This window comes from Sturnus vulgaris, chromosome 6 (genome assembly GCF_052056855.1).
Source record: "Sturnus vulgaris isolate bStuVul1 chromosome 6, bStuVul1.hap1, whole genome shotgun sequence".
NCBI lineage: Eukaryota > Metazoa > Chordata > Aves > Passeriformes > Sturnidae > Sturnus > Sturnus vulgaris.
The window spans coordinates 9,997,575-10,018,005 of NC_142248.1; the positions used below are offsets into that span (position 1 = coordinate 9,997,575).

Here is a 20,431-nt window from a genome sequence, read left to right on the forward strand (position 1 = left end):
AATTTGAAAATTAGTTGGATGCTTTTACCAAGATAAATTACAGCACAATTATCTTATGGTTGCCATTTGGTAGGAATTCTGTTTGACAGCTCTAAAGTATGAGTAATAATTACAACTGAATGCTTAAGAGAAGGATTGTTGAACTTGAACATGGGCCTTGTGAATAACAAGAAGTGAAATGTGTAATATTGAGATATCTACAAAACTTGTTTTCACTTTTGTTTTTAAAAACATAAAAGAGCAACACATGCACAAACCCCTCATACGTCACACCATCCCATCCCTAGTTAACTGACTTAAGCAGTCCCTTAATTGTATTGCTTAATATGTCAATAATGGAACCAAATTAGGTCAACAGATTAGACCTTTCAAGAGGGAAATATTTTAGAGCATTGGTGAAATGCATGAGTGTCACAACTAGATACCTCCATTCATCTGTTACTAGCTGCCTGTGTTCTGTTTTGAGTATTACTATCCCTAAGAAAATGTCCAGACAGTGATTAACATTTATCTAGAAATTTTGTTTACTGAAAAAATTATAGTATGTTTTAACAGGGGAACAGTGAATCTAGAACAAAACATGTAAGGATAATAAGGAAAATTATTTTTAAATGAGAATAGTAGTTCAACAAAAACTGAGGTTTTGCTGATGTGATAGCATGCCTCTCTTGAAGATGATTTATTCTCTAAAACCAGCATAAGCCTCTGCATGTGGCTGTGTCTCACAGCAAGCAGTTTCAGGATTCTCTGGTAAGCTCTGGATGCCCATGGTAGTTTCAAAATGGGCTTGTCTCGATGCAATGAAGCAAGCTGTATTGACTTCCAGTTCATGTGAGGAGCCTGGACAGGCAGTGAGACACTGAGTGGAATGTAAGAAAGCAAGTACATCCTACCATACCTTTTAAACTTGTGTTTGTAACTCTCTAAAGTTATGCTGCAGAATGGATTATACTAACATGTATTTTAAATTAGCCATTAGAAATGGAGCTAATCTTTTCTATTGAACTCAAAGTGCTAAAGCACACCTCTTCATGGGATGAAAATGGGTTAAGTTTCTAAAAGATATTGAAAAATAAGTTTGATTTTACTTCTACCACACAGTTCATATGAATTCACAGTAGTTTGCTTCTTTGTATTTTTGTGTGTTTGATTATCAGTACAACAGTGAACTTCTCTATGATTGTTGAAGTTTAAATGTTTTGTTATCTCTGCTACTGGACTGCAGAGCTGCCAGTGTTCCATATGATAATGTTGTTAAAGTAGTATGACTGCTAAAATGCAATGATCATGGTAAATGTAAGTTTTGGGAAAACGACCACAACTTCCCTGTGCAGAGAAGTGCTCACTTCCTCTTTATTTGCAGGAATCTGTTGTATAGAAATCTGGGACTTAGCAATGCAGTTGAGCATCACCTGAGAGACTACAGCAAAGCCCTTTTCTCTGTTTTCACTTTCACTTCTCTTCAGGAAAAAATCATTATTATCAATTGCTTTTTGGGTAGCAATTTAATTTTCACCCAGAATGGAGAAATATGCAGTTTTGCACAGTAAATATAATGGTTTACATCGTGTAGTGCTCGTGTTAAGAAGGGGTGCAACATGTGTAATCTGTGCTCTTGTTTAGAACCAATTAGTTCTGATGTCTGATGTCTAATGAATAAACTCTGAGTGCCCAACTCCACTGTGGACACTTATAGGATGCATAATGGTCACTGTTCAGTAAGCTTTTAATGAAGTTTGAGAAGCTAAAGTTCCAACCTGTGTGGTGTCCCTACTTGGAGACATGGAGCTGAGATACTGGTGTTAGAGAGGCAGAATAATGAAATATTTCTGGCGTGTGAAATGTTATGTCACCCTAATGCAAGCTTTTTCTTTGCTCTCTTATTTAATGAAGTTGGATGAAGACTTGTGCAAGAACCAAGTCAGCAGTAGGTTTAGCTAAAAGCTTTTAGCTGCTTTAAGACTTCCCTCCGTTTCGGAAGCATTGTGAGAGTAGTGCCGACACTTGCTGCCAGTTGCTGCAGTGATTCACAGTGGCTTAGGTGTCTTGCTGAGAATTAATAATGACAGTTCTGTTCAGAAGTTTGTGAAATTGAGGAGATCTGGCAAAGTACAAAAAGAAAGCAAGTAGGCTGTACAGTGTGTAGGCTTAAACCTAACAAAAATTGTTAGCTAATGCAGGGTTGAACTGTTACAGCATAAGGTATGTCATATATTCATATGTTTTTGGAAAATGTCAGAGGTGAAAATAAAGGCTTTGATTTGTTCCACCTGAGAGACGATGGAGCAATGTATGCTGAGTGTGTTAACACTTGAAAGGAAAACTGCAGAAAGTGAAAAAACTTACTAGAAGATAACTTGCATTTGAAGGGCAGTAAGCTTGAATCCTTCAGACTGGCTGATTTCCCTCTGTTAGTCTCTTTGTATTATTTTCAGAGTTCTAAACTATGCTTACTCCTTTTCTAATCTGTGGGCAATAAGGGGAATTCAATTTAATAGTCTTGCTCCTCAGCTACAAATGAGAGAGCTGCAGTCTGGAAACTCTGAATGCATTGGTTTTAAAAACGGGTTCCTCTTTCTTTCCTGATCCCCCTCTTCAATAAAGAGAAGTCAAGAGTAACTTTTTTCAGAACTGTTATAATTGCTAAATCTAAGGTTGGGTTGTAAATGTGAATTAATTATATTGCTTTGGAGCACTGTTTTTTTTTCCTATATTTTCACATCTTTGGAAGAAATCCCAGTCTTAGCACTTTTTCCTTCACTTTTTGTTATATGATAGTGTCTTCTCTTGGCATTCTTATTTGTAGAATTTTACCTACAGTTACTTCACACTACTCAGCTTTTGTGCTAGGTTAAATGCACTCTACAATACAAATACTTAAAGAATATAATTTTTTAATTTTTTCCATGAGGAAGTTTATTAGTTTAGTACTTACTTCTTTTTTGTTTGTTTTGGGGAGATGAGGTGGAAATTGTTACCAGTGACACTGGTGAAAAGGTTGAGGTAGAGCAGGGCTGGTATAAAGGAGGGAGGGATGTAATCTTGAAGTAGTACCTTTTCTTCTGCCTCTTTTCCCCCATAGTTAATTAAAAAAAAAAGAATATGCACTTACACATATATCATGATTGAGCATGTATCATAATAGTACTTTATTTTGAAGACAAGGAAGAGGTCAGGTGGGCAGCAAAAAAGTGTGTGTTTTTTTTTAGCAATATCATGTCAGATATAGAGGAATTTCTAAATGTGCCCTTATCACAATCTCCTGGAAAAGTTAAAGCAATATTCTGTGTTAAATATGAAAGAAAGCTTACACAAATAGTCTTTTGACTCTGTGATAAAAGGGTGATGGTGATAAGCATGTACGAAAGAAATCACATGGCTCTTTCCCTTATATTTGAAAATAAAATGCAAATGTCTCTTCCTGTAGTCACAGTGAAATTCATTGAATCTTTAAAAATAGTGTTGTGAAAACTAGAGCTAGTATTTTAGTGTATTTTCTCTTGACATGGAAATAATAAAGTGGATCCTTTTGTTATTTTGATTTCTGAAGAACTGTATGTATGCAGGAAAAAGTAATCAAAAATAGTTGTCAGCATATACATGCTATATGGAAATACTTGTGGTTTTGTTTTTTGGCAGGGGAAAAACTTTAACATACTTTATTGTGAAGAGCAGTTGAAACTGTAGAATATAATTAGGAAAAATGCACACTATAAAAGCAAGTTTATTATTATGAATAGGCAAATCTAGTGAATTTTGCTTGTATTTAGAGTTTACAGCAAATTGAGATTGATGAGGTTATTCTAAGTCCTGTATGTTCAGGGTGAGACTCCTTTTAACCTTGTCACTAAATAGCAAGTAATGAGAAAGAAGATTTGGGATAGATTTAAAAAATGACAGAGTAATTTAACCGTGGTTTTGTATAGTTGAATAAATGTAAACATGTGGTTTAGATTGACAAAGGAAACTTGTTATTTAAGTTTCCAAAAACTGTCAGGAATAGCTTTTAAGCATTACTGTTGCTATATTTGTTACAGGTACCATAACTTAGTAATGAAAAGATTGGTAATGTGCATAAATTCATCCTGTGAGACTGTTCTTCTTGAACAGTTGTCAATCATATTAAAGGTGAATTTTTATGGAGGTTTTTTGAGCACATTATCAGAAAATTGCACCCGAAACATGTTCCATGGTGTTCTGTAAAGAGAAGCAGCAGTGTTTTGGTGAGAGGAATGTAAGCTCAAGAAAGCTAGAGAGCAGGTAGGAAAGAGCACTTCATGCTTGTGCATAAGAAGGTAGGAAAGGTATGCCTGTGTGTTGTAGAATATACCACATGAGCACCACCAAAAATGTGGAAGTAAATAATCAGGTCGCTACTTACTTCTGCAGTATTGTCTGGAGTTTCTGATACCTCCTTTCTCCACGATTGATGGAGGGTGTATTAAAATGCCAGTTAATCTGTCATAATGGATCAAGTCTGCAAATATGCCATATGAATGTTTAGTTACTAATAGCTTGAGGCAGGTGATGCTTAATTTCAGTTCCAGTTGTTTATCTGGAACTGTACATATTACTAAACACTGATCTTTTTTGAGTAAATGGCATGAATGATAAAGATATGCTAATTTGTATGAAACTGCAAGCACACATTTATGCCAACTGTTTATAAAGCAGTTGTAAAAGAAATTTTAAAAACCCTGTTTGTAGAATCCTTCTTAGGCGATTTGAAGTAGTCAGTAATTTTTTTCCTGTCAAAAAGATACTGGTCTGTCTGGATATAAGGAGAAGTAAGTTAACCAACTGCCTCAGTGAATTGTCAGATCCTTTTGAACCCTCTGATCGGTGTGAACAGCACCTGTTTAGAGGTGAATATTTGAAAAATCTGCCTAAGCTTATATTTTAATCTTTGGTATTTATTTAATTTGCATCCAAATATTGTGTGAAAATGTGAATATAATGACTTCTCATTAAGTTATCATTTTCCATATTCTCAAGATATACTGGCTGAAGCAAATTTTGGATGTTGCACAGATGATTGTAGATAGGCAGAGTGGATGCATCTCTCCCTGCTGCCTCTTTTGCCACAAATTCTCTTGCAAAACTGATGTTATAATCATTTGTATATGACTGAAATATTGCTAAACTGTCTCAGACCTTTTATAAAGCTTAAATCATTATTAAACCCATACTGGCACGTAAACTTGGATTTCCCATTCTTCTCTTAATATAACTCCACCTAGACTTTTCACTGTTGGCTTGTGAACTTCATTTTTGCATACCTAATGTACATTAACACTGGAGTAACTCAATTTAGGAAATGCAAGTGACCATTTCGTGATGTTATTAAAAAGAAGAAAACTCTCCTTACCTCCCCCCTTCTACTCTTCCCTCAGTACTGATTTTCCAGCCCAACTTTTAATTTTTGAGTTCATGCTGTATTTAAGCCAGGTTTGGAGGCAGCTGGAGAACTTTTCTAATTGAACCTAGTTGGATACATCTTTCATCTTCATATAAGCCAGGGCATAACTCCAAAATAGCCTGCTCTGCTTGAAAATCAGCATTGTAGATAGAAAATGGGCAATTAAACTACAGTATTTCCTTGAAAATCCCCTACTGATGGAGTGAGTTGGTTATTAGATGCTCCTGCATGTTTTGACTTGCTGGGTAACCTCACACATCAGTAGTTGTTTCAAGGCCTACTATTCCCTTTTCCTTTTTATACTTGAAGGGAAGACAAGTGAAGCATTAGATGATGATTGGGATTTAGGCTGTTTTGTATAGCACCCTTAAATGCCTCTTAGTTGGATGCTGGGAAAAGGGATTAAATCTACTAATGAATTTTTATAAGTTAAAACAGATTAAAGTAGTTCATTCTGCTCTGTACTGCATGCCTCAGTGGAACAACCTCATAGCCACAGAATCAGTATTTTGATTTATTAGAAAAAGAATCAAATCCAGGGATCTGGTTTTCAGAGCCTTATGGATCTTTAGTTGCTATCAGAATTGTTTGGTCCCTAATTTTCTGAAGTGTGTTGAATTTTGGAAAGGAGAAGAAGGAAAGTGTGTCCAATATTTAGAATACAGGCAAAAGCTTGTCTTTGCTGTTGTTGTTCTCTACTGCCTGGTACTTGATTTCAAAATAAGCGACTTCCTGAAATGTGGGGTTTTTTGTGCTATGCATTACTGACTGTAGTACAGCTATGGGCTGAAATAATTATATTACTAAATGTTATCTTATTTGTTGGTACTACACCAAGAACAAGACTGACTCAGGTAGACAGTGTTAGGTGTGTTTTCCCACATATGGGTCATGTGTTACACCTTCATAAGGTACTGAGGAGCCACTCAGTTCAACTCCTGGTGCACAGGTTCAAAAAGGATGTGATAACGTTGTATTGCTTCTATAATGCTGGTTTGGAATTGTTGTCTGTTAATCGTACTGGCTTTTACTGGTGGACTAAGGGTCCTTTGTAGTGGACAAATAAAGAGGAAATACACCTTTCTGGAAATGATTTAGAAAGATGACATATTAGGGAAGCATGAGTGGAATGAATGTACACATTATGAAAAGATTTTTTTCGGGTTTCACTTTTCTAACTGAATGTTTGTCCTTATTACTCACTATGGATTTTTTCCCTCATTTTATTTTGGAGACTGTGATAGTCTTGAAGGGCTTAAAGGGTGAACAAACCTAAAGTATTAAAAGGTAAGAATGCTCTTCACAGAGTTTCATGAAGTCTCTCTGCTTTCTTTTCTATATTGGCACTGTTGGAGGCAGAGAATGCAGTCTTCATCCTTAGAAAATCTTGATGTTCACTGAGGTGATAATCTGGTACACATCTTCTGTTCATGGAATTAAGAGTGTTTTATTTTCGTCAAATATGGGCCAAGTCACTGTGAATTCACCTATTTCTAGTCATTATACAGAATCTCTTTCTTTCAGATTCTATTCACTTCTGAGTTAACTTTTCAAATACTTGTTCTGACCTTCAGAAACTCCAGAAAGTTTATAGTCCCTGTAGAGCAACTTTTCCCCTGTTGGATTGCAAGTTAGCACAGACATCTGACAGTGTCAGGGAAAAGATAGGTGGTGGCCAGACAAAAATATAAGTTTTCTTGGTGTGGTTTTGTTTCAATTAGGTCCATTATTCTTTGAGCTTCTCTTTATCTCCTCCTTTGTTACACATTTGTCAAAATTGGTAGTGCAATGCAAGAGGTCTTCAACTTTCCCCACTAATAGTGATGTAACAATCATAGCCCATTGATTTAGGCCATGGTGACTGCAGAATTCGATGGAAATTTTGCTGAAATGAAGTCCAAATGTGGGAGATTAGTAGAGTGGTGGAGACACCACCAGGAGGCAATTCAAACAAGGGAACCTAATTTTTACTGTTCTGTGTTGGCTTTGTAAAGACAACTCTCACTCTACTGACTATAAAAAACAACTAGAAAGATTAGGCTTTAGTTCATTACTTGTTTTCCCTATAGAATTTATCTGATGTGTTCCATGAAAAAGAATTCTTGTTCTATTCTGTATCTTTTTAATTCTAAGTGTCTTCTTACAGTAGACTTTTAAAAACTAGCAGGGAGAAAGCCCTTAAGTTGCAATGAGCATATCTTCTTTGTCCTGTGAACTCCCTCCAGAGTTAGGTGAGGCAAGTTAGAAACAGTTAAGAAGTTATAATTACTTTTTTTCCTTGCCTGTTCTTTTTCAAGGTTTCCTCAGTAAAATGTTGGCAATGTGTCAATAGTAAATGGCCATTAGTGTGTTAAAGAGTTGAACCCAGACTGCCCTGTGTAGCAAGGAGAAATGAGCCAGTTTTTTCCTTACTCGGTGATTGTTTGTACTGTTTGTAGAAGGCAGAACTTGTTTATCTTATTTTTCCTTCGAAAACAAAAAAATTACATTGGAACTATAATACGTGATGTGAATTTTTGAGATATAAGCTTTAGAGCTGCCTGATGTTCTGCAGAACAGCGAGTGACTATCCTTTTATTTTAGACTTCTGAAAATTTGAATACTTGGCAGTATTTAAGCCTGTGGAGTCTTGCTCCATATCCATTCACTCTTTATAAATTGCTTCATTTTCAGTCTGGTATGGCAGTTTTTCAGAGCAGCAGTTGGCTCTTTAGAGTTGTGGCCAGCCCAGAGTGCTGTGGAAGTGCATGATTGTCAGCAGCTTTCTAGCATCAAAAGCCCTGCACACACCTTTGGGCTAGTAATAAATGCTTCAGCAATCAACTTGGACAAAATTAGGTTCTTGGGTTCTCCAGCTCATTCTAAATTTTGTCATATATCTCAAGAAACAGATGTATTCCATTTCCCCAAGTAAAACTTGGGGAAAGCAGTTTACAGCATCCCACTGCACTAAGCTTAACATTTGTCTGCTGGGCAATTAAAATTGTGTGGCCTAAAGGTACTGTTCTCTGTTTGAAACTTAGTTTATTATTAAGTTAGTATATTAATTTCCTTTAAATATTCACTTACACATGACTATCATAAAATAGATTTGAAATTTATAGCAGTTAGAGAGAGCTGACAAGAGACTCAGTAATTTCTCACAAATTACTTTTAAATGCATTCAAGTAGTTGCATAGCTTTGTTTCTGACAATTTCAAGAATCAAGAATGAGGTTTCTGCAAAGGTCTTAATTTTTGAGCAAAATGCAATTTAGTTAGATGAGAAATGCAGATACTACAAATCAGTTTTGATCTGTTAATAGAAAGATCTTTTGGAGAGGGCTTTTAGTAATGAAATGTGGGAGTTATTATGGATTTGCAGATCATTTTGCATTCTTGAATATTCTCTACAACCTTTTGTTTAGAGCTGTGTGCATCTCCTGCTAACAGGAGCATTGGGTCATGCCCTCAGTGATTGTCAATTCAGATTTTAAAATCTAATAAATCCTGTGGATGGAGTTCAGTAAGCATTGATGTGATGCCATTTTTAATCTTCAGCTTTTCATCTATTCTACTTCTTTGACTAGCAATCTGAAGGCCTTTAAATCACACTTACATGGAGAACTATAGAGAAAACTTCAAGAACCCACAGAAGCTGACACTTAGAATGAAAATGTCTCTGCATGCTGCAAGAAGTCAAGCAGCCTCACCAACAGCAGACAAGCAAAATGGTCTGTTGGGCAAACTAGCTTGCCAGCTGGATGGATCTGCAAACAACGTTTTGGTTTTTTTTGTGGTCCCCAAAGTTTCAAGGTGTAATATTAGTCATAAAGCCAGAGCAATTAGGAGAGAGAAAATAAATAGCCAAACATTTTTGGAAACAGCTGTACTACTTGGGTGTACCTTGCTGATGCTCTACATTTTCCTGGATAAACCAGGTAAAAACACAGCTGATGGTTTTGTTGTGTCTTTGTAGTAAACGCCAAATGCATTGCTTTTATTATTTGTCATGGGAAAGTGCATTATGATAATATAAAAATGTATTGGGTTTTGTATACCTTAGTCTTCCATTTTCTTGTAAGATTGCAGACAATAATCAAAGTGTTATGTGGGATGACCCTGCAACAGTAGTGTGGCACTGTATGGGACATTAATATAGTGTACCTGTTAATGCTAAAATCACCTTGGACTGCAATGTGGCAGTGGTAGATTTAAGTACATGTATGATATGCTGGGGTTTATATTTGAATAACAAGAGACATTTTTGGTCCTCATGCTCAAGAACAAAGTTTCTAATTGGAAATTCTGCATTTCTTTTATTCTGATGTTTAGTTTTGAATGAAAATGTCACTTTTAAACTCAATTCATTTAGAACTAGAGTTAGTATTTAATAAGCTTGTACATCCCCTGCAATAGTCAGGTGTGCTCTCAAAGCACTGGCACTACTGCACAGTGCATATGAAGTAATCTAGGTAGCACTTTTTAGAAAGTAAAGGGTAAATAAACAGGTTGTGCCCTTTCCTTTTTCTTTATCCTGCTTATCTCCTTTTAGTCTATTAAGTGATGTAAACACTTTATTCTATCATTTCATAATGAGTTTATTACATGATCTGGTTTTAGCTACGTGGAACTAAACTTGATGTACTTCTGAGAATAATCTTTGTGGGTTCCGAGTTATTCGAAAGTTGCTTGAATGAAAATTGCTGATCATTTGAAGATTTGCAGTGATAGAATCTCCTTCACCTTTATGGTTCACTTAATTATCTTGAATGGTGTCTGTTTTGCTAGCTTTTAAATTTCTCTATTCAGAAAAGTGTGTTTTAAACACCATGTGTATTATGGAATTTAGCAGATAGTTACCTTCCCTTCTGACCTCTCCTGAGTTAGCAGGAGACCCACTTAACTGACACACATACAGTCATTTTGAGCCTTAGCTTTCAAAAATATTTTAGTGGGTCAGATGTCTCCAAAATTTCATTACATCCTTTATTTGCCTTTAAAATATTAATGATCAGTCTTGCAAAATGCTGATTAGGACTAGAAAATGCTGAGACAAAAAGTTCATCTTACTGCTTATGGTCCTAGAGGTTTTTCTGTGTTTAGTTACATGCATGAACCCATATTAAATAGTCTAAGACCTTTTTAGCTAAAGTCTCTTCCTTAAAAAGACAAGGTCTGACTTATTGGCTACACAATGTCTCATAAACTTCTGTATGAGTTGTTGATTAAAAATCTAGCCCACTTTGAGGCATGTGGCAGTGGTATTTTCTTGTTTGTTTGGACGTTTTCATTACAATTATACCCACAACCTATGGGATAGACTGTTTGTGCTCTCTTGAACGGGTTGGGATAGCCAGTAAATCTCAGAAAACACATCCCCTGCCCCCTCCCTCCCCAACTAATATTTTGAAAATTAATTGTATAGATTTCTATAAAGTTAAGTTTTCTGCTAACAGAGTCTAATACCAGCATCACATTCTAAGGCCATGCAGAAATCTGGATGCTGTAATAATCCTGGTCTCACTTGGTAAACTCTACAGTAAGACTTGGTAGCATTACTGCTATGTCAGGCTGAAAAATGAATCCACTTATCTTGGACCAGAACAGGGCCAGGAGTGTGTCTGAACCTAAAGTGAGGAAGGCAGGGCTGCAGAGGCCCTGTTAGCAGCCAGCATTGAGGAGAAAGTTTGCACTAACTTCGGTGTCATCACTGGGTCATTTTTCTTATCAATGGCATTGGCTGTTGGGGTATGTGCACTTTGATTTGAAGGCTTTGTAGGAGCTCCGCCTATTCTCACATGATCTTTATCTGCCTTAGTGGTGTTTGGTTGGCAGCCTTGTATCTCTGATTGTAGCTGATTGTAGCTTCCTCTCCATTATTGAAGAAGTCATGACATAAGGTGCTGATTGATGCCAAAAGAGAAAGTTTTGCCTCTAGTGCTTGGGTTTGGATTGTCAGAGCAGCTACATCCAAATGCACTCTCAGCTCTTCAGAACAGTTGCCGTCCTGTATGCCCGTGTAGTTTCTACTTGCTGTGTGTTTCCCAGTGACCATTTCTGCTTCCATACCTGCTTTTAAGGGAAGCTTCCCAACCATGTACATGTGCCATGTGCCATGTATTTGCCTCGTTCCTGCTTGGACTATTCCTGTTCACTGGAGATGAAGCCCTTTTTGCAGCCCCCTTACTATTTCTGGAAGTCAGTGAAGAGTAGAGACTTTGGAGAGAGGACAGGATGCATCACCTGAAAGGATGATGCAGCTTGTGCATATCCTGTGGTGCTTTTACAACTGGGAAATGGCCCAAAGTAGGCCTGTGCTGGGAAAGGTCTGAAGATCATGGGTAGCAAAGGTGTTGTATCATAAGAAACAAAAATCACTTACTACAAGGCTTCAGGTAATTTAACGTTTGTATTTAAACTGCTTTGGTAAAGAGTCCATTAAATTCTAAAGAAAACAAATACGAAAGCATCCTTAAATGTATCTTTTTTTCCACAGCGCATTCTGTTACCTTGCCTGCCCTAAAAAATGTAAACAGTTTTGAAATCTTTTATTTTGTAGGGCAGAGTGCATTTTCATAAATCACTTAATTGATATGTGGCATATGAGGTATAGAAAGAGTTATTCTCTGTCTGTGTTGCCCATTATGGAACATAAATGTTTCTCTAAGAAGCCCTTGCACCTTTTCTTTTTGTAAGAGGCCTTGGGTAACTCAGACTAGAGAAGTACCTGCTTTTTAAAATAAATGCCTGACTTACACAGAAAATAGCCCTCAAGCCTGCTTTTTAAAATTGCTATTTTCTTTGTCTTTTCCTAATGGTCCTTGAAAGACTGTAAGCAGGTTGCTGAGAAATATCTGTTTAAGAACATCCTGTGGTTGGACTGATGGATAACACGTTGTAGTGTCATTGTGCAGAATTACTGAAGCACTGTGCAGAAATGAGGAAAGTCAGATTGCACTTCTTTATGTTGTCTTCGTCTGGAGCCAGTGGTTCCAGTGTTGTGCTTCCAAGGCATCAAATTCACTGTATTTCAGAGACAAAACTGAGTTAGTATCCCATACCTTATAATTTTGTAGGTTGTGATTATATGGCCACTTTGATTATGTTTCAAATTGGACAGCTGCTGTGAAAGCTGTGACCTATCCTCCTGCCTGGTCTAGCTGCTGTCTTCTGTCCCTCTCTTGTGCTGGAACTAGTGCTCACGTTCCTGTGCAGTGACCGGAGTCAAGAAGTTGTCTGGCTGAAGATCATCTCTCACATGTGCCATATTTTGAGCATCATCCATTTTGCTCACTTGGCCTGTGTGCAGCTGAATGAACAGCAGCTTTTGGCATAAGGGAAATGGCAGAAAGGAAGGACTGAAACAAAGGGTGGAACAGTTTTCATTTGACAACTGTATTTATCCTGGACCAAACAGCTGTGTAACCACAGCTTTGAACTCAATCTGTGGTTTGGTAGTCTCCCTTTTCCAGGGATGCAGATCCAGTAAATGTACCTGCAGCTCCTAAATGGCAGAAAGAAAGGTAGACTGTGTCTCTCTTGCTTCTCCCACTGGAATAGCTGATTCACACAGTAGCCTTATGCATGAAACAGGCACAACAATGGCAGTGCACCCAAATGACTGGAACTGAACTATAGAGGATGGAGATTGTTACAGATGCACATGGAAAATTTCTGTTGAAGCTTTGCGTTTTGTTTGTCACAATTGGTGCTGTTTTCAGTATTATCTAACACTATAAGTATGAAGATGAAGCACAAAAAGAAATCTAAAGTAGTTCTTGAGTGTTCTTTGAAGAACTGAATTCCTGTAACTTGAGTTGTATATACGAAGAACAGCTGAGAAGATTTTTTGGAAGCTGACAGCAGAGAGCAACCTGATTTCTTACAGTATTATGTTTTTTGTTAAGCAAATTTCAAACTGAATTAGTTGGAGACAGAACTTTTAAATTCTGCTTGAGAACTTATGTTGCAAATCCTGAGGGTTTATATAGATAATGTGCAATAGGTCCAAGCAGGAAGCAATGAGCTATCTGAAATCTTTTACAGTCAAAGTCCTTGTTTATTGCTTCATCTCTGGTTTTGAATAAAACAATCTATGGGCAACAGAAAATCAAACCTAAATGGTGGTCCACTGTCGCTATTCTCACTCCTGCTGCCCAGTTATAAAAATGGAGGAAGCTGGTAAATTCTGCCTAGGAGGATGCGAGCTTTTTTACCAGTTCTTTTGTTTTCAGTGGTCTTATACAGCCATAGCTGCAGAGAGAATTTGTCCTGTTCTTGGAGCTTGGTGAAAAATTGTTGGGTAGTTTTTTATGCGTGAATTGGAAGAGAGACCAAGGGTGTTTTGTTCCTTCTAAGTTCTTCAGCATTGATTTAGCTTAAATAACAGCAAACCTATTTGTTTGGGACATCTGCATTGAATTGGTTTTGCAGTGCAAGGTTTTGGTAGCAGGGAGGCTACAGGGGTGGCTTTTCTCAGCATCTGCTGGAAGCTTCTCCTACATCCAATAAAACGATTCCAACCAGCTCTGAGATGGACCTGCCACTGGCTGAGGCTGAATCCATCAGCGACAGTAATAGTGCTTCTGGGTTAACACATTTAAGAAGGAAAAAAATAAAGTTGTTGTGCAGAAGATTGCAGTCAGACAAGGGAGGAGTGAGAATGAGTGAGAGAAATAACTGCAGACACCAAAGTCAGTGAAGAAGGAGGGACAGAAGATGCCCCAGGCTCTGAAGCAAACATTCCCTTGAAGTCCTTGGTGCACACCGTGGTGAGTCAGGCTGTGCCTCTGCAGCCCATGGAGGTGTCCAGTGGAGCAGAGATCCACCTGTGGAGAAGCAAGTGGAGGCCTGAAAGGAGGCTGTGACCGTGTGAGAAGCCCTTGCTGGACCCTGGAGAAGCCCTGTACACAGGCAGGACCTGTGTACCTGAGGAGAAGGGAGCCCATGCTGGAGCAGATTTTCTGTCAGGGTTTGTCACCCCACAGGGAAGCTATGCTGGAGCAGTGCATTCCTGGAGGATGGCACCCCATGGAAGGGACCTACTCTGAGCACTTTGTGATGCACTGTGGCCCGTGGGAAGGAGAAGTTTGTCAAGCTGTCTCCTATGGAAGGGACCCCACACTGGAGCAGGGGAAGGAGTTCTCCGTCTGAGGAGGAAAAAGCAGCAAAAACTACATGTGATGGACTGACCATAACCCCCATTCCCATCTCCCTGCTCCTCGAGGCAGAAGGAGATAATTTTATTCCTGATTCTCTAAGTCTGGGAAGGAGGAAGGGTTGGGAGGGGACAGTGTTTTTAAGATTTGATTTTGCTTTTCATTATCCTTCTCTGATTTCATTGGTAGTAAATTAAATTTAATTTCTTTAAGTTGAGTCAATTTTACCCGTGACAGTAACTGGTGAGTGATCTCTCCCAGTCCTTTTCTTGACCCATGACACTTTCCTTATATTTTTTCTCACCCCTGTCCAGTTGACAAGGGGATTGGCAGAGCAGCTTTGGTGGGCACCTGGTGTCCAGCCAAGGTCAAACCACTATGGGGGAGGTGGCTTTGGTGGTTTTTTCGTACTTCAAATTTTTGATTGAGCTACTGAGGAAGACAGCTTTTCTGCACTCATACTTCAAAGTGTAGTTCAAAGTGTAGTTGAGTCTAACAGAAAGCTGGAATTATGACTTAGCAAAATCACTTTCAGAATCAAGAATTCTAGATAGTAACTTCAGTCCAATGTTGTAGAGCATTATAATAGATTAATATGTTGCAGTTATTCTTAGGACATTTATCCCTTGATCATTTAAAAAAATGCTAAAGGAACTCAAAGAATGCTAAAGCTTGAGAATATGGGCATTCTGATTTAATTAAAATTTACCTTTCAGGGCAGGCACTTAGGAAAGTTCTGCTTTTTCCACGCTTCTGAGTTTTCTGCTCCTCTGCCCCCTGCAAATTCCACATCATAATTGCTTTAAAAGGTAGCAGGGTGTGAGGTAAGGAGGAAAGACATCCGTGAAACTTTTAGCATGCTGTGTGCTGATGTCAGGATGTTCCTGGACAAACCAGTAGCCAGGTCTGCAAGGAAGGAATTGTAAATGACAAAGGCTAACATAATGGTGCTTAAAAACAGTCCAAAAATTCCTTCCTACCCTACCAAGCTACCACAACCACTACAATGAAAAAGGAAACTTGAAGAAAATTCTCTTCCCATTGTCAAACAGTCTAGATGTCACAAATTAAATCATCTCAGAGATGCTCACTATGTGGGGGTTGGCTTTGTTACATCCTTTGACCCGGGCTTATATTTGTTCTATTTCATCCCCCTCAAAACGCACTGTTAATAGAGCACATAGTGTGACTCTGGAGGCACAAACTCCTGTAGGATGCTTCTTGGAAGAGAGTTATGCCTCAGTGGTAAGAAATAAGATTGTTATGAGATGGGAAAGTGAAAAAGATGGAAAAATTCAGGTTTGGGGTATACTCAAGAGCATATAATGCAAGATTTATTTTTCTAATGTTCATTCTGGGCTGATACCAAAATTGGTGTTTTGATGGGGTAAGTTGAAATCTGTAGGTACAAAGGGAGCTACAGAGGTCATCTAGTACAGCCTCCTGCTCAAAGCATGTATGTACTCCATGAATACAGAGTGATGCCACTCTCCCAAAAGGATTGATTGACTGGGTTTGCATTATTTGAATGAAAATATAAGTTGTTTTCACATTTGTATTACTTAGTATCCCTGTCTGATCTCAGTGCATGCGCCATCAGTCTTAATATGTTCACTTGTATGTTTGACAATTTATTTTCCTGAGATGGAAAGCCCCCTCCATTGCATTGTTTTAGGAAGATGTTTTGAAAACATTGGTGGTTTTTTTTCTAAAACTTTTCCAGGGCATTAACATTGCTGCAGCTCTGCTGGCACTAACACCAAAAGAAGGGGTGCTGTGTGCAAATTTTTTTTGTTACTGTATTGTCTGCTAACTCAATGTGAAAGTAAGCAATCAATGCCTTTCTTCTGTGCATCCAACCTTTATTAAATGCAGTAGATCTGAACAGGTGCTATGACAAGGAGATAAATGCTTTCATTTGTCCATCTGCAAGGTCTTATTCCAGTATGAAAAGAGTCTTAAACTGAGTGTTCCATTGTCAGTGTTTCAGATGGGATCTTTCTTACCCAAGTACAATCTAGAGCTGCTGCTAAACTTGTATTTATTTTTTAAAATTAGTGTCATTTTATGAGAACGTGAGGAGTGCAAAGCTTACTGCATTTCTGCCGAGTGTCAGCTCAGTTTATTCTCTGTACACATGTAAAGGATAACTCTAGAGCCAGCTCTGTCCCTTACACAGTTAATTAACCCCCCTGCTGTGGGCCTAGATATGTGCTCTTGCTGTTCAGTGAGGTGTGTGAATTGACTGCAGAACACACAGTCTTGTGCAGACTATACAGAGGGAGAGAGAGCCTCCAAGAAACACAGTGAAAGATGATGGGGGTAGCATGTGGCTTCATAATCCGTCATGCTGAATGCTAGTAAAGCTTGCAGAAATTGGGGATTTTGGGGTAAAATAGGTAACTACAGAAAGGCACAGCTTACCATTGTATGTAACAAGTAGTCAGGTTTTAAGCCATTACTTTAGGAACAAACAATAATAGATGAAAACTTCAATAACCTAGAAATGTTCTTCAGTATTTCAAGCATTTTAAAAACTCTCTAGTAACTACATAATCACATACAAGTAACTGTTAAAGGACTGACTTGTGCTCTTAAAATACAGATGCATGCCATCCTAGAAGAAGACAAAATGCAAGCTCTGGGAAATCAGTAAAAAGTAGCAATGCTGCTTGTGCTTAATGAAATTTAATGAAAGAAGATAATTCTCTTACTTTTATTGCAGAATTAACCTAGTTAGTTCTCAGAAGTTTTCACAGTCCTATTTCTATACAAATGCACACACCAAACTTTCACTGAATTTGTCATGCTTTGAAACTCACCTTAGATGCTGCAGCAGAGTCTCCATTAAATATTGGACAGTATTTTTTTTACTCGTCTTTTTAATCGACCACTTTTGAATAACACTGTAGTCATTGTATTGTGACAGATTTTTAATGGCTTTTTGTACTTTCTTTCCATTGTGTATCTGGAAGCGTAGGCAAGTTCTAAAACTGGGAAGGACATACCACTTACTGTATAAAACACAAAAGCAAGCTATGCTAGGGCCTGAAATCCTATCAGCAAATAATAGGTACTTTGTTACCTATGAGAAGACAGTAACTGGGATATAGCAAGAGTATCCCTGCTCACATCAGCTTCAATCTGCATGCCAGTCATAATAGCAAACTGCAGCATTAATTTGCAAAGTGCTTAGCTCACCTTCAGGGATGTGGTGATGTGGAAATTAAAGCCCTTCTTCTGTCCAGCTTGAAGCGTGAGTTTTAGTCTCGTTTCAGATTTCCACCAAACCTTTCCTTTTGGTCTCTGCTGTGTTGATAGTGGCACTATCTGCACATTCGTGCTGGGCCAGCTGTGGCTGCTGATTGTTTTGGTTCCTGTGTGTGACATTGGCTATGGGGACTGTCCTGCTCTAACAAGGGTTGGCCCTTGCATGTAAACGTTTATTCTGAGTCCTATTACCTTCCATACAAATACATGTCATGTGACATCATTTAATTATTGACTAGGTTATTCACTGGAAATGTGGATTCAAATGTGACTTTTGGTTAACTGTGAGCTGGCAGATGTCAGTCTGTATTTAAGGATGCACAATAAATAAGATCTGCAGTGTTTTCCTGTAACTTACATGTGTCTTCATCCCATCTGTGAATGCTTCCACATTTTGCACAGTTGACTGAGAAGGAGTCAAAAGAGTTTTAGGAAAAAGAGACAGGAGGTATTCCCCCACATACTGTGAAAAAGGGCACGTTGGCACACTGTGGCTGTGCAGAAAAGGCACATGGGTGCTCTGTAATGTGTAAAACCTTTAGACCAGAGATAATCAAATTTGAAAGTTTGATTTCTAGAGCTGTTGAAGTTATAAAAATACAAAGGGCTTTCTGTTCAACTGGTGCCCCCTAAAAGGCTGGTTTAAAATTTATTTATGCTTATGATTTGCTGATCTGTGTTGTTCACCCTAAAGCATCCCACCTGCTCAGAGGATGATTTTCTGTTGCATGGAAGGAGGAAGGAACTGCGAGGGTACTCATGAAAGGAAGAGGGGAAGGGGGAACTAAGTTTTGGTCATTCTCATTATGAAGTTCAAAACAAAAAAGAGGAGAAGAAAAAGCCATCTACCATCTGTATTTTTCCCTTACTATTTCACCATATTCTCTCTTCACAGAACACATTTGCAGCACGTTCTGTTCAGTGAGTAGGTAAAAAAAATCATAGTCTGGAAGTTAGGAACTGCTCTGAATTCTAATTCTTACTTTCCTGTCATTCACTGGATGTACTGTTGCTTCTCTGTGCCACATCCCTGATCAATTAAACATGGCTTAGAGTATTTCATCAAGTGACTAAGTAGCTGAAGATACATTAATTTCTGTTTACAAATTACCTGGAGTATGCAGAGAGCTGCGTTACTATTGAATATAAGTGATCTGATACTGCACACATGGGCACGGACATGGAAGCACATGCTGTCCATATATCTATATATAGCTGTGTATCAATGCTGTGTCTTCTGACTTCTAAAATCATGTCCTTTTAAAGACTGTATTTTAAAAAAATCCTTTATATGTGGAAAATCATATGTGGAAAAACTTTCAGATATATTCTGATCTTCCACGGGAAAATGCTTGCAAGGTAATAAGAGCTTTTTCACTATGCAGTAATGTTTGTGCAAATGCATTACTTAATTTGTGAATTTAAAGAAGGGAAGAGAGAGCTTCTGCAGGACCGTTGCTCCTCTCCCAACAAAAGCAGTTAAAAACAATTCTAAGCTAATTGTAAATTTAAACATTATAAGATGCAACATTTTAACAGCACATACTTTGTGAACAAACATGCATTACTGTTAAACTGGGGGACTTGCAACTTGGTTGAAGCTCCTTGCAACAGGGTGATAGTTCAAAGAAGGCTGATCAAAGACTAGCAAACTAGTTTTACTTTCTGCTGAATTTAAAGAAGGCATAATCTAGATAGAAAAAATGTCTTGATGTAAATTTCTTTGGTAGAGATTTAGGTAGGATGTAATATCTCTCATCCTCTTGTCTTCAAGTATAATGCATTAAAAGTTGTGAGAATCAATCTAGCTTTGAGCAATTGATCTCAGGTTTGAAATGGGTTTCAGTCAGTGCCATAGTGGTAAGTTTATGCTGGCCTGAAACTCCGTGCCCTGTGAGAAAGCTTTGTTAATGTATGCCAAAGATGGAAACATGTTCAAAGCTGTTAGCAACAAACCCAGACTTGCCCAGTCCCCTTGATTTACTGCAAATTCAATTATTAAATGGACTGATATAAATCATTAAATGCACATTTTATAGTTCTAAGAGAGATTAATTTTTCATTGTTTTCCTCACACGTAGCCACCTAATCTGCAATTTATAGTTCTGAGGGCTAGGAAAATTATTAGAGGAATGTCCTTCAGGATGCTGAAGTGAAATGCTCACATCAGTAATCCTGTTTGGAATGTTTGCTTCTGGCATCATCGCTTTTAGATATAAATATTCATATTCCACTTGAAACAAAAAACTGCTGATTTTTGAAAGTGGGTAGTTTTCTTTCGAAATTAATCTTTTGGCACTTTTTATTGTGTGTATTTAATACTATATCAAACCTGGGGTGCCACTTGTGTGGCAGTGTTTGTAGATGTATTCTCCTGAAACTTAGATACCTTGAGAGATCCACACATGGAGAGGAGAGAGCTCATTTACAGCCATATGAAGAAGGCTACAAATGGGAAAAAGCAGTATATTGTGGTATAGGCTTAGTTTGCCTTGTTCTGCTGTTTTCTTACTCGCTTTAATTAATTCATTTAGAAGTAATTATGCTGGAAGTCACATAAAATGAAGATTTTATTCCCTAATGCATGAAATGAAAGTGCAAAA

At 37.9% G+C, this 20,431-nt stretch overlaps 1 protein-coding gene across 16 annotated transcripts in view; it reads left to right on the forward strand.

The window, feature by feature from the left end:
* The window catches only part of PHF21A (PHD finger protein 21A), a 126,238-nt gene that overhangs the window by 41,525 nt on the left and 64,282 nt on the right, over window positions 1-20,431 (forward strand). The window lies entirely within an intron of this gene.